Genomic DNA, 14,175 nt, shown 5'->3' on the forward strand with positions numbered 1-14,175 from the left:
AATTATCAACACCGATGACATCCCGGCTCTCGACATCCTCCGCAATAGAGAGAAATCAATGACAGATACAGTGCTTAATGAGTGGAAATCTATGATAGACCAAATAATGAGGGAGAATGATATAACCATGGGGACCCTTGTTATTCGCCCACAATTAGCAAAAAAACGATTGCTACACAATTACTGCATACAGACAATTACCTCTAAGAACAACTAAAAATGAATATTAGCTGTGATCTTGACATCAGACCCATCAACCAGCTCCCTGCTTACTTATCTTTATCAGAGATTAATTTCTCAGATTTCGCCTTAACCTTTTACCTACACACACTCTCCAAATCAAGACAATTGCCTAAATACATGGAATTATGTTGTTTTTGTGAACAAGAAGACACAGTTGAAACACTATTCCACATCTTTGTGGAATGCCCTAAATGAACTGAAAACATAAATCTGTTTAGAGATAGAATCACAAATCCTGGACCCCCCAGAGAAACACAGGAGAGATGGGCTGTTAGCAGGAGCAAATAAAAATCTTATAATCACTATTATTAATTTCTGGAAAAATATAACTGGAAACCAATAAACATTGAACACCCCCTAAAACCTTTGCATTCAGCATGAATGAAAACATATTTTTGCTGCCACAAGCTCCTTGATCATGATCCGATAAATCATTTGAATGTTACTTTTATCTACTGACTTATTTTGTATGTAAATAATGTAGGATAACGCATAAAGGGAAACACTTTTTCTTTATTTTCACTGTAAATAATGCAAGATAAAGTATAAATGAAACGTTTTGTAATGAAACTATATCATTTTAGTAAAAAATTAAAAAATTAAAAACACAAGAGCTCACCCATGATATTAGGTCGTATCATTGACAGAGAGCATCCTTATTTTCGATACCAAATCTCTGCAAGATTGGACAATCCGGCAGCGTGAGATGCCATGAATTATATGCCCAGTAATTCTATAGCGGGTGTGACTGATGTGCAACAGCTAGATGAAACCGCCCAGGTTACTTCTCAATGTATGAACTCAACCTTAATAGATTATGCCTGAATGCTAAAACTGCCAAACAGTCCTACTTCCATAAAAATGCTCTGTGCCTAAACATCAGTTTTAATGATTTCTGCCTTGGTATGGAACCGAATCACTGACATGTATCAATTAGGCACAGCTTGAAACATTCTCTGATGCCCAGTCTACAGACAAACCAACAACTGCCAGGTGAGATGGTCTCCTGTTGGAAGTACTACTAGATGCTGCATGATAAAACATGCACATGAAACACTGAATACTAGCCAATGTGTACTTTCCTTTAAAGGCCTTTTGGAATCAGAAAAAGTAATTACTATTATACAGTTGTCAATTCACATGTATGACCTTATTAGCACACAGACTGCAAGGTGAAAATATATTATTAATTCAGAAACTCTCTGGGCATATATTTGGCAGAATGAAGATTGGTTTCAAAGTAAAGGTGCTGGCATTTTACATATTTCCCATACACTACTTGTGCCCGCTTGAGCACCTCTCAAGTCCATCACGCAGCCATTGACCAACTAACTACATCTAGTGCCATGCTTCGTTTCCCATACACTACTTGTGCCCGCTTGAGCACCTCTCAAGTCCATCACGCAGCCATTGACCAACTAACTACATCTAGTGCCATGCTTCGTTGGTTCAAGATATTGCCTGCACAGTGGTGTAACACACCACATATTGGATGCTAGGTACAGATGCATATAAATTGGCATGGCCTTGAAGGATTGTGTTGTGGTATGCATAGTGTTAGAGCTTCAGCCAATATCCTTGTTTATCATTTACAAGTTCCCCTGTCAGAGAATCTGGCATTAACATAGCCAAGGAATGCCTTTGCTCTTCCGCTGGCCAATGTTCACACTTCATACACAAGTGATGAGGGGTCTTATGTAGCTCCAGCGAGACGCGAAAAGGATGACTTTCTACAAAAAAAAGCAAATCATTTCTTTTGCAATTAATATTTTCTATTTAGGCAGCAAGGTCGGGCATGAGAGCAACTATTGAGAAGGTGTTGTCAAGAAACAAACTGCTATTAGGCCCGAGGAGAACATCTTTTGAAAAATAAAAAAATATATATTTTTCGTGCAATAAGTAATGTTATACTAATCTAATTGGATATTCAAAAATATCAAAGAGTGATTTAACATGTTTAAAGAACAGTCTACAAACACTGTAGACCCTAGTTATACTGGTGTTAATCACTTGAATGGTAGATTTTGATATTAAAAAGGATCAAGCCATCCTTATTCAATTTCATTATTATCAGTGATTTCTCTATATAATGATATTATATGGCATTTATAACGAGCGTGTACACAAGTGTTTCTGTGATATGATATGATATGATATTTGTATCGTGCTCATACTGCAGTGAGCGGGGTGTTGTGGGGTACAACCCCCCCAGACCCCTGCCAAATGAAGAAAAAAAAGCTGGGTGCTGCGGGGGTGTCCCCTGCAATACCCCACTCACTAGGCCATACAGTATAGTGAGCAGGGTGTTGCGGGGGACAACCCCAAAGCACACCCGAAAAAATAAAAATGAAAAAAAACAGGGGCTGTGGGGGTTTCCCCCACAACACCACGCTCACTATACTTTACAGTACATAATAGCGAGCGGGGGTTGCGGGGGAAACCCCTTCAGCTTCCAAAATAAAAAGGACCCTGCGGCGCCGGTTCCCGATCACGGAAGTGAAAGGGAACCGGTGCCGCAGGGACACTGCGTGAAGGATAGGTAGGGTTTGGTAATGTTGGGGGGGTGTTAAAGGTGTGGGTGGGAGTGTGTCATTGGTGTGTTGTGGGTGTGGGTGGAGGTGTGGGCTTGTAGGGGTTTTAAGTGCGTGTTCGCATGAGAAATGCACAAACCTTTTGTGGTTCGCACATTTCTCATGCAAACTTTTTCGTCGCAGACTTTTCCGCGACAGACAAATCACACCGATCCGGAGAAACACATGGTGCTCTGAGATGTTCAGTCTGGATTACATCCCTTTAATGAAACTATAGTAGGCATACTTTATGTTTATGAGAAGCTACTGTGATACCCAACATCTTTAATGCTGCAAGATTTGTTGATAGACTTTGAGACTACAGAGCACAGCATTCTTCTGGCTCACTTGGGACTGGTGGTAGGGATTACAGGCAGGGCACTGTCACAGAGTTGCTTGTTCCTCACTGAGAGAGGTCAGCATGCCCAAATGGGAAGATATTTCTCTCTGGCATTACCCCTAACTTTTTGAGTGCCTCACAGCTCATCACTATGCTCACTTACTATTACAATCTATTTGATCACCCTGGCTCAGCCCATCCAGATCTACAGCCTGCAATGTCAGATGTACACTTACAATACTGAGATCCTACTGGGCCTCCATGATGATGCCAATAGACACGTTCCTGAGATAAGCTAAGAGTTGAATGCAATGCTAGTTGCTCTTTTCAAATGGGGATATGCTGGAGATTTCTTTCCTTGGTTTTTTCAATTTTGAGTCTCTGCCCTTGGCTGGCATGTTGGGGCAGGTGCCTAAGCCTGCTGGTTCACTAGGACATCCTGGGGAAGTTTTGAGGAAGACCTACCTTTTGAAGCTCGGTTGTAGGATGTGGTTATGAACATGTATTATCAATGATTTACTTTGTCCAGGATCTGTCCCAGGTTGTGTCAGTGTCTTATAGAAAGTTGCTGCTGCAAGCAGTGACCTTATCAACTAGTCATCATTGTGCTGTAAGATATCTTAAAATGTCTACGACGCTCCAAGTTAAGCTGCAGGCATTTCAAAACAGAGCTGTTTAAATTTTGTATGGTCTGAACAAATATCACCATGTATTGTACAGTATTTAATTGTGGTTGTCATTTATACAACTCCTTTTACTGTTATTAAGGTCTCAATATGTTAGTGGTGGGAATGCCTTTGGGGACCGAAGTCCAGAGTGCTGTCGATCATGGAGTAGGATTAGAGTGCGTGTGTACATTTGGCCATTGTAAGACGTAGGAGGGTTGGTAAGGCTCTGATAAAAAATCCCATGAGTTCAGGTATGCGAATGGGTGCTGAGAGAGAGCTGAGGAGAAAGTGAGAGTGCAAGAGACTTGTTATGTGTCCAGATGGCCTCAATTTGTCATAGGTCTTCGCTGCATACTAATGGCAGAGGTGTTGTGGCATAGTCTGGCGTAAGTAGGCAGAACAACTATGTGACCTGCAAGACCGTATGTGTAATAAATGTTACTGTATTCTGATTTGTGCGTGTAGCCATGCCTGCTGCCGGTGTCCACCTGAGTGGGGCGTTTGTACATACCTAGAAACTCAGATGACGATTTGTTTTAGATGTACCTGTTTGCTCAGGTAGTGTTATACTCGGACAATTCATACTGCTGCGATAAGTAGTTAGCGACATAGGCGAGTCTTCACAAATTACCACTAGTACCAAGGACGGGAGCAGAGAGAAGCTATCCTGACAGGTCTTTAAGTGCAGAAGGGGAAATCCTAATACATCTTATAAGTCCAAATAAATAGTCTGTCCTCAAAGGACTACAAGGGTCAATGGCTGGATCTTCTTATGATCTTCAAAGTGCTGGGGACAGGACATCATCATAAAAACATGCGTAAATGGACAGGCTAATGACCACCCCCAACAATCCTTCCAAGTGCATCACATTTCCTACCCCCAAAATCCATCTAAGTGCAACTCATTTTCTAACCTAAAAAACCCATCTAAGTGTGTCACATTTCCTATCCCCAAAATCCATCTAAGTGCAACTCATTTTCTGACCTAAAAAATCCATCTAAGTGTGTCACATTTCCTACCCCCAAAATCCATCTAAGTGCAACTCATTTTCTAACCTAAAAAATCCATCTAAGTGTGTCACATTTCCTACCCCCAAAATCCATCTAAGTGCAACTCAATTCGTAACCTCAAAAGTCCATCTAAGTGCATCACATTTCCTACCCACAGCAATACATCCGAGTGCAACATATTTCCTACCCCCAAAGATCCATCCAGTAACACTGGACAAAAATTCTAGCCACATAGTGAAGTACCTGATAAAACTGGACCACTTTGGTAAAAAAAAAACAACGGGCCCACACCGGCATGTTGGGCCTGCACCTTGGGTATTGCCCAATTGCTCTGTAAGCCTACCCTAACATACCCTTCTGGCCATTTTGGTCTGGCAGCCCACAGGACTGCAGTGCTCTCATGCCTCAGCCTGGCTGTGGGGCGGTATGGTAGTAGAGTGTTCCGATTGTGCCCTATTGAAGGGTCGTTTTGGTCTGCCTCCCAGTTAATGGCATGTTTCACTGTAACTCAGTATGACCTGAAGCTGTACCCGCAAAATCTAGAGATTTTTAAACTAGACAGAAGCTGCCCTGGGACCACTGGCTCTGTAGTAACGATTTATTGCACAACGCCATCTGTGAAAAAGGAGCTGGGCCTCGTGCGCCCCTGCTCGCTTGAGCTCTGCTGGGAAGAGGCTGCTGCCTCCAAGCGTTTCATCACCAGCAACATTCTTCAACTGATACCATTACGCCGATGTGACCGCCCAGCGGCAGCCCGGTCTACTGATGGGTGCACTCTGTGCCTCCCGTTTAAATAATGGCGGGAATAATATCATGACAGCTGTATGCACTATAATCGGTGGGCTCTTTTTCCAATAACTTTATGCACACACTTTTATATTGGCTGAATGTTATTGTGCAGAGGTTCTCTGGGAATGTCTATAGCAGTACAGGCAACTCACTCTTTATGCAAAGCAACAAGATTCCAAGCATGGCGGACACATCTAAACTACGCTTAAAGGAAAGCACATCAAGCAGGAATTGGTTCTGTGTAGCTCAGTTGTGTGCAGAGGTTATTGCGCACGAACGCCAAAGCCAAAGTCTTCTGTGAGCTGTTCATAGCATTAACGATGACACTGAAAACAGGAGTAAACTTTGGTCGTTTGTACTGTCAGACATATTGATGGGCTTGCGTGCATTCTTCTAATGACCCTTATATACGCAGGAGTAAGCAGCATAAAACGGCGTCCCCCAGGAACTGTCAGCTCAACCACTGCGTGTAATGTGTAGCCAGAAGCTCAGAGACTATAACAAGTTATTGCTGCAAACCACAAACTAAAATGTTCCCAGCAGGGTGTGAAGTGTGCAAACATTAGGCTCTGACAGTCAGAATATAATTATGCTCCTTCAGACCTGAATCTGTTGCAGGGATTACACATTCAGGCAATGTGTATTAACCATGAAGGCCCTTTGGCAGTCAATGGCCTAGTAAGATAGTCACTAAATGCTTGTTTTGCATCGTGCTCCCTGTTCATGTTCATGGAGTGCACTGAGCTCACATAGCATATTCCACGAGAGTCTAAGAAAACAACTTAATGCTATAAACACCATCCTGCAGCACGTCTTTATGAAGAACTCGATGGTAAAGGGCAAAGACTTCAATGGCCATCCCTCATGTACCTTACTGATATTACATTGAATCATGACTAATGTGCTCACCTTATGTGACATCCTGGTGGGCTGGTCACCATCTAGGAATTATGCAAATCAAAAAACCATTGCAAAAGGCCGCGTTGTACAGGCACAAAACCAACCGGGTACATCATAGTGCAAAATGTTGCTTTGGACAGTATTTAAAAAAAAAGGTTATCTGTGCACACGCAATACCATTGACGTCATGCCTATATGGCAATTGTGCTGCTCAATGTAATGCGGAAGCATTGTTCACCCATCACTTTCGGAATGCATAGAACAAGTCCTTCCAACCTTTGTGGGGGTGCACAGAATCTTGTGAAGTCCCAAAATGGATCCACCCTCTGTGAGCCCTTATTGCCCCACACACACATATGAGGTTCAGGTATCAACAATGGAAATGTCAGCATGTGTCCTACCACACTGACATCATTTTCCGAATTAACTTCCACCCAACAGTGTCAATTTTTTGAATTTGGTAGGTCTCCGGAAGTGTTGTGTCATTGCACGCTTCTTCCCAGAAAGGTGAATGAATACCTGAGAGGAATTGGGACTTTCTGGCAGTACTACATTTCCTCAATCATATGAGTGTCAGGTGTTTACACTACCTTTTGTTGGGGTCTCTGTGTATTTGATTACTTCTTTAATGGGAACACGAGTTTTCACAAAGGGTTTCCCTCTTTTACATGAGGAACTTCGCCATGGACATTAGGGAATTATTCCTGGTAGAAGAGAAGTTTCTAAGTTGCCTACCCACTGTTTCAGAAAGGTTGCCTACAAAAAGCATTACCAATACGTCCAACTCTCCGTTCAAGTATCACATTACAATGTAAACAGATGGCGTACACTTGAAAACACTAGATACTTACAGAGGTTTATGTGTGTGGAAACATTCATATGGCATGGCTCTCTAATTACTCATGTTATCTCAGTATACAACAAAACATTTTGTTATATAATAATATGCTTTACTATGGCAAACCAGGTGCAGTATTGTTTCTAGATATCTGTAAAATACATTTTCAGAGAGTTGACAGAGACATTATGGCTGACCCACTTATCAGTCATTGGTTTCTGGATAGTGCTGAGTCTTATCATACATCTTCCTATTAGTGTGGTGTATAAAAACTGCGATCTTGCAGGTTGGGTGATGTAATTGGGTTGCCCTTAGTGGCCGGTGCTAAAATCCAATCCATTGTGTATTGAACAGAGGAGATGCATGGGGGATCCTGCAGTCTTTACAGTCCGTCACTAGCTATTGCTCCCTAATTAGTCCTTTGTATGGATAAGAGATTAGGGAACTGGTGAACTAGGTCTTGCCGGGTAATTGCAACTAAGATGGTAGGTCAGAGTCAGTGAGGATTAAGGTCCAGGGCAAGGAGAACATTTGGAGCGCAGAACAACTCACTAAATTTGGTGGCTATAATAGAACCCTTTTCTACTCAGGGAAGTGTGAGGATAAGATGGAGAGTCCAGTCATCCCTAGAAGCCCCATGCCAGTAGAATAGATATTCCCTTTATAATGAGACCAACAGATGTGTTGCTAGGGTATAATAGGAGGCATGAACACTGGAAGCCGGGAGAAACAGGAGACATTGAACAACGGAGAGCAGGGAGTCTGGACTGGGAAGAAGGAGGTATAGACGGGGGGAGGAGCAATGAATCTCAAGATGAGTCTTTAGGAAGAGGAAACAATTGAAAGATCTGGGTGGGGAGGTGGAATTCGAGATGACTGAGGATGAGAGAGATAAACATGAGGTGGCAGAAGTAAGTTAATAGGTTGAGGTGGGAAGAAGGAGTGAGAGAAGAAGGAACCAAAGAGGTGAACAATGTAGAGTACTATCATCTGGTGTAAAATGGCACACGTTGCAAATAATAAGCAGAGTGAAAAGAAGGAGACTTGAGAAGAAGGAAGCAGAGAGGAGGAGAAGAACCTGGCACTTTAAAACATTGTGGAGGAAATTGCCAATGATATCCAGAGGGGGAAGAAGGGTTTCGCCCAATAGACAGGAAAGTGAAGAGTGGGCTGGTCAGGAAATAATAGCCTGTGAAAAATCATAGCCTGCTAGAAGAGATAGAACCCAAGTGGTCACCAACAGCTTGCTACCGTGTTAACCCTAATAACCTCAGGGCCACCCATGAAATTGCAAAGGCACACTAAGTGGCATATGCCTGGACATCATCCAGACAATGCACATGCACCAAGGGTGGTGATGTTGGCATTTCTTACAGCCACATAATGGCATCCTTTCCTTAGCTAGGAAAGACAAGCAAGCCTCAACAGTTGCTAACAAAAATAATGGACTGTGGGGCCCTTAAAACTGTAAGGATTTTGAATCATGTCTGTCCCACTAGGAAAGAGTTGTCTCTGGCAATTGCAATTCCTTGTATCTGGCCCAACCCAAGTGCGTGATTAAACGGCTGCAGCAGCCACAAAATCTGCCCACTCGGGTTGCCACATGCACTCCTTTTGGAGCTCACATTTCTCCTGTGCTTCAGACTCTCCATTGGCTTCCGGTGGCCCAGAGGGTGGAGTTTTAGTCTCTGTGTATAGTTCATCGTGCCCTCCATAATCAGGGAGCGGAATACCTCCAAGCCAATTTTATTTGCTACTATCCCGCCCACAACCTTTGTTCAGCCACTGCCGAACAACTTGTTGTGCCAAGACACAATAGGTACCGGGTTGGCGTGCAGGCTTTTTCCATCGCCGCAGCAGCTATGTGGAATAATCTCCCAATTGTCATCAAGAAAACCTGTAACTATTAGGAGTTTAGAAGATGGGTTAAAACCCATTTATTTTGATCCACTGAGACGTCTGCTTCTCTCTCTCCATAGTGCCATGATGCCTTTGGGCAACTGTGCGCTATATAAGAAATGGTAACATAACATAACATAAGGGAGAGGAGGACAATGTCACAGACAGGGTCATACTGAATAGAATCATTAGTGTTTTGTGTTTTTTTACCTTCTGTCCTCAGAGGTCCCAAAACCCTTATTCTTCATTGAACCCTAACAGTGGGCTTCAAGTTCTTCTGTTGATCTCCCTTACTGTGATAGTGCACCCATAAAAAGACAAACATATATAATGAAGGCAATTTAATGATAGGAATTGCCATTTCTTACACGTGTTTGGGCTGCCTACACAGAGCACCCTCACTAGCCACGTGTGTAGCAATAGTGCAGATTCTTCAGGTGAATTCAGAAAGGACAGAGACCTCCTGAGGAGCAGAAGAATACACACTACTTGGTATCAATTTTCAATATTAATATAGACCTTGTAAGCAGATCCTCTATTTTCCTTACTTTTTTATTTTTTAGCATACACTTTCACACACTAGTCTCAGTTATCATCTGTCACACTCTGATACCTCAGACTATCCAACAAAGATAGAAAAGTACATTTCAGGTGAAATTAGTTGTTTCACATCCCTTTAATTTCCTCCAAAATATCCTTAGATCTGTACTCCTCACCTTAATGTAGATGTTTCATATTTACTAACCCACACAATCATATCATCCTACCACCTTTTAAGCTTGCTGGGACCAGATTACAGAGAATTCAGAGCAGCACAAGTGCAATATTGCCTAGAATTATCAATAGGCAAAGCTTGCCCTAGTTCAAAAACACTGGGGTCTTTTTTGAAAACTTAGCTCCAAGTCAAGTGAAATTTTGCATGATGTCAGCATGTTCTCAAAACCTGGCAAGAGCAAAAAACATACACTTTCAGTGCTTTTTTTAATCAGGGCAAAACTTGCTCTATCTCTATTACCATTCCATATTAGCCCTAGGGCAAATTTTGACCTGGTGCAAAAATGCATTGAAAGGGCTAGGTTTTTACCCGAAGGAAATCTTTGGCTAATATAATGAAATATTGCCCTTATCATGGTGCAAAGTTTTACTAATAAGGCCCTACTGCTAATACCATGAAACATTGCTAGTGTACAACTGGAAAGTGTCTGTAATGTGGCCAACATTGCAATCAAATTCTTGCAGAAACATGTTTGATTATTTTGCTTAATGGTTAGATTGCCGTATACAAACACCTTTTATCAACCATTTGCTAAATTGGTGGTCTGAATTTAACAGGAAGAGCTTCACCTTCATAATATACTCTTCTTTCCATTGATGCTGAGGAAAAATAATCATGCAGGAGGGCCTGTGTACCTGGATACCTCTCAGCCTATAAACAGCAGCATACAAAGTAAAGGCCGGGGATACATCTGCAACTCTGGAGAGACAAAGTCATGCCTTTTTCCACATATGCATGTATAAGCAAGGGTATCATGGTGTTTTAATTATTGCCCCAATGGTCCCCTTTGCGTATCTTTTCAGAATGTATTTATTTAAAATTGTTCTATATTGTGAGCCAGGCAACTGGTGCATCGGAGCGCTTCACAATGTCACAAATATAATCAACATGTAAGTTACAAAACAAAAGAGCCAATACTATACAATAAAACTGAAAGCGAATATTGACTAAAACCCTTTTATGATCTTTAAATAATCAGTGATCGGGGGGCGTGGCCAGCGCGCGGACGATGCGGACGTGAGCCGAGTGAGCTCCCGCAAGCGCCAAAATAATCCTGCATTTTCATCCTGATTCCTGGGGATTTCGTGCAAAATAAACACCGCGACCGAGCCCATAAAGCTGCGGGCTCGGATTGACGCAGGTGGTGGCACCTGCCTGCCCAGACGACGGAGATAAATCCACACTTTTGCTGAGGCCCGGCAGCGGAGCTACGCGACCAAGATGGCCGCCGGTGTCTGGGGACGGACTTCCTCCGCCTGATCGAGAGGCCCGAGATGACCTGACACGGCGGGGCACGGGACAGAACATGAGGCGGACGCCCGGGACCGCTCTTCCTCCACCGCCGAACCTGAGATTATTCACCGGCTGAATCCCGCTGACACCCGGAAGACGCCCAAACGGATCCGATCCGTGAGATAAGTGCGGGGGAAAATGGCGGCCCTCCTGAGGTCCCGGTGGTGTGCGGCTCCTGCCTCCTGACTCATTTCCACTTTGGGACACCACGCAGCGACTGCAACCACGTTAGAAGTAAATGATCGAGCCCTGCCCGCTGAGGACTGTACCGTACCAGCGAAGGGGGGACCGCCACCCACTTGGATGAACAGCTAGAAGCGCCGGAGGTCCACGCGTATTGTGGAGGCCCACTAAAGGGCGCTGGGCCTCAAAGTACTCTCGTCATATAAAGAGGCTTTTGGAACTCATACCCCCTCACTTGACTCGCTGCACGGCCACCATCCCATATACCGGGGGGTACGATCACTCCAACGGCGTACATACAATAATTCCAGCCCCGTCGTAGCAGATACCCCACTACTCCCGAGAACATGGGGAAGGACAGGCAGAAGAAACCATCTACACAGAGCAGCATGGACCAGTTTGCCGTCGCCACCACCCCGGCGGACCCTGCAACACGACCAAACTCCCCCACGGGAGATGAATCCCTCTCCTTACGGGACGTAATGGCGGCCATCGCCAACTCTCGCTCCGCCATGGAGACCAAAATAGACAGCATGGCGGCGGATGTCTCCTTCCTACGCCACGATCTGCAGAAGCTGACTTCCAGAACAGGAGTCTTGGAACACCGCATCTCTGAAGCAGAGGACAGCATTGGCGGGATCAACCGTCAGCTATCCCAAGCCTTAAACCGCCTGAAAGCCTTGGAGGCGAGAGTGGATGATGGAGAGGGAAGGTCCCGCCGCAACAACTTTCGCATCCTGGGCCTGCCGGAGGGGGAAGAGGGACAATGCACGGAATTGTTCCTGGAGCAGTGGCTCGTGGACATCTTCGAACCCCAATCCTTCTCAAAATTCTTTTCGGTGGATAGGGCTCATAGAATACCTTCGGGCAAACCGCTCCCGGGCGCTCCGCCCCGGACTATCATCGCTCGCTTGCTCAACTACCGCGACAGGGATGCCCTTCTGCAATTGTCACGCTCGCAGGTGACGATCACCCATAACGGCTCCCGAATCGCCTTCTTCCCGGACTATACCCGAGAAGTGCAGAGGACACGACAATCCTTTGAACCACTCAAGAAACAACTTGCTCAGATGAACGTGAAATACGGCCTGCTCTTCCCGGCCCAACTTAAGATCTATCATAAAGGCACTACTGTCCACTTCACCGACCCACAAGACGCCTGGAAATGGGCAGAGGCTCACATAGAGGGCAATTGGACTGCAAGACCAAGGAGACCGAGAGGACGACCCCGACCCGGGCCGAGGCGGGCCTCCCCGAGGAGACACCCAGAACGGGGGGGACAGGAGATCCCGGAGCCACCGGCACAACCAGAAAAGGAATGAACTAACTATAGTCCCCTATGAGGACCTTAGAACACTGCTGGGACACACGAGGGTGTACCGACCGTGCCTCAGATACCGACGCGCAATCTACCCACCATGGAAGAAGTCGACGATGGGCGCAAGGTGGGAACTCTGGGGAAAGGTCTGAACTCTCCCCTGGTTAGACCTCTCTTTCCCCCCTGCCCCCCTTCTCTTTTTTCTTGCTGGTTTCGACCCTATCTAAGGGTCTGGTTTTTGAGCTGACACCTTAAGTTGAAGGATCAGCATGTTTGGGCGACAGGTACTTCGTGTTGGGGTGGAGTATGGGGTGGGGGTGTGTTGGGAAAGTTTTAAAAAATTTTGTTGGTTGATTCAGGACTGCCACTTGCTCATGGGCTGAACTACTCACTGTCCCCTGTTAGGGGCGTCTTGCACTGTTCCACGAGGCAACCCTGCTTCCTTAGTACAGGCGAAGAATACACTGCCATCTCTTATGAATCGCTATACCCTGAATATCCCCATCATACGCAGTAAATCTCCTCTACACAAACTCACACATCCCTCATGCAGCACACTAAGTCCTTGAAACTCCTTACTTGGAATGTGAATGGGATGGGGTCAGGAATTAAACGGCGCCTTATCATGCAATTCCTAAATAGACATTCCCCTGATGTGGCCCTCGATACGGAAACCCACCTGGCTGGGGTAAACTGTGCCTTTTTCCAAAGAACTAACTATCGCCTTGCCTTTCATGCGGGATACACAATGGGCTCCAGGGGCACCCTTATTCTGATACATAAACGTATACCACGTATTCAGCATACCATAGAACAAGATCCCAGGGGCCGATACGTGTTCATCCTGGGAGCGATCTGGGGTCCAAAGGTGGCAATTGTCTCGATCTATTCTCCACCGGGTCTGGAACAGGAATTACTGGATGACCTCACCACCTTTTTAGGTAAACATCACCCTGACATATACATCCTAGGGGGGGATTTCAATGACACCATGAATAACAACACTGACCGCTCCCACCTCCGAATACGTAACCCAGATACCCCTACCAAATTAGCCAACTTTACATCTGCCCTTGGGTTCCGGGATGTATGGAGGGAGCTACACCCCGATGTTAGGGAATACTCATTCCACTCTGGTGCCCATGGTTCTATGTCCAGACTGGATTATTTTCTTCTATCGCACACTGACCTTTATAGGGCAATGTCCGCAGAACTGCTCCCTCGGGGCATCTTCGACCATTCACCGCTTTCGATGGAAATATGTATGCAGGGCGCCCTCCCACCCAGAAGGTGAGACTTAATAGCTACTACCTGGGGTTCCCGGAGCTGATAGATCGCCTAGAGGAAA

Source organism: Ambystoma mexicanum, chromosome 3p (assembly GCF_040938575.1).
Source record: "Ambystoma mexicanum isolate Mex_15411 chromosome 3p, UKY_AmexF1_1, whole genome shotgun sequence".
NCBI classification, from domain to species: Eukaryota; Metazoa; Chordata; class Amphibia; order Caudata; family Ambystomatidae; genus Ambystoma; species Ambystoma mexicanum.